At 38.3% G+C, this 1,544-nt stretch overlaps 1 long non-coding RNA gene across 1 annotated transcript; it reads left to right on the top strand.

Annotated features, from left to right (window-relative positions):
• Positions 1-296: 296 nt before the first annotated feature.
• On the top strand, positions 297-1,121 carry LOC148770431 (uncharacterized). The gene is made up of 3 exons (XR_016031230.1): positions 297-381; positions 706-768; positions 858-1,121. It is a non-coding gene; the product is annotated as an uncharacterized LOC148770431 (long non-coding RNA).
• Positions 1,122-1,544: the final 423 nt, after the last annotated feature.

Here is a 1,544-nt window from a genome sequence, read left to right as displayed (position 1 = left end):
CAGATCCAGCAGTTTGGCAAAGTCACGCAGCCGGTTTCCGGTGGCGAAGAGCGACGCTGCTGGAGAGTTGCCGAGAGACGGGGCGGGTATGCCCGAGATCCGAATCCGGTCGGGTCCCGTCTCTTCACCGCCACGCTTCACCGTCTCTTCACCTCCATGGTTCGCCGCCACGATTTGCCGTCTCTTCACCTCCACGATTTGCCGCCACGATTTGCCGCCACGATTTGCCGTCTTTTCACCTCCACAATTCGCCGCCACGATTGTACAGGCTGTCATAACCTCGTTCGTCTTCTCCCCGTACACAGCCATCTCCCCTTTATCCTTCTCCCTGTGGAACTATCTCTTCGTGAATGCTCTTTTCCCTCTCATTCTCTTTACAAGGTAACGAGTTCTTGAATATATAATTGGTTTGAAGGTTCATTAAATCTATAATTGAGTTTTTGCACTCATAGGGTTGTGATATCTATAATTTGATAATATACAGTACACTCATAGGAATGAATAAATTGGTGGGATGTTGATTATTTAATGTTTTAAGTGTGATAAGATATTCACTGAGTCTGCACCAATACATTAGAGTGATTATTTTTTTTATTGTTTTTATTTATTTATAGTTTAATAGTAGAGATTTAAGTAAAATATATATGGTTTGTTCTGGGAGTTTGTTTGGAATTAATTAGAAGCTGCATTTGGTGCATTTGCTAGCATATAAAGAGCTGTAATGTATCAGATGGTGGATGAAGCAGGGAATTGTTTGTTATGACAAAGGTATTTTAAACATCAAATCAGCTTTTTTTTTTTGTCTTTCATGGAGAAATCAGATTCCCTTATGCTAGCAAATTCAATTTTTTATGTAGACAAAGAGAAAATGATGACAAATGAGAACACGATCTTTTCTAGGACAGTGAACACCAAGTCACAGGTATGAGTTTTTTTGAGTAAATTTTCAGCAATATATTTATGTGATGTTTGTTTTTGTTTTTGACACTATGTTATCATAGCATCTACTTCGTCTAAGATGGCTCTGATTTTATTTATGATCTGGCAAGATCTCTGAGTTGGCGTAACAGATTTGCTTTTTAAGCTCCAAGGAAAGTATTGATCAAGCTAACTATGTGCGAAGAGATATGTTTCTGAAGGCGCAAGGGATCTACGTGAGAAGCTCTCGGGTAAATTTGTCTCGTATATGAGATCTATCATTTGGTATTTATATGAGCCGCCATATGATGTTTGGTATACATTGTATAAAGTGTTTGGTATCTATTGCGTAGTATTGGGAGTTGTTTTTCGGTATATGCTTATATGTTGAAACTTTTGTTTTATATATGTTTCAAGATAATTTGGGTGTTTTGTATTGCCGCATAGACACTTTGGGTAACTTCATGCTTTAGTTGTTGCGGTGCCGTATTTTTTGTTTAACTTGTCCTTGTTCATATTTATGGAACACTTATGTACTTATACATTTTTTGCAGGCACAGATGGTAAGAGTTTATTAAGATCAGGTGGATAACTTCAGCAAAGCTTTCAATACCGAGAACGAGCAT

This window comes from Erythranthe guttata, chromosome 5 (assembly GCF_056151865.1).
Source record: "Erythranthe guttata isolate IM_541 chromosome 5, IM_541, whole genome shotgun sequence".
Classification (NCBI taxonomy): domain Eukaryota; kingdom Viridiplantae; phylum Streptophyta; class Magnoliopsida; order Lamiales; family Phrymaceae; genus Erythranthe; species Erythranthe guttata.
Note: the sequence above shows the minus strand (reverse complement) of the source record. Positions and strands in the feature narration are given on the sequence as shown.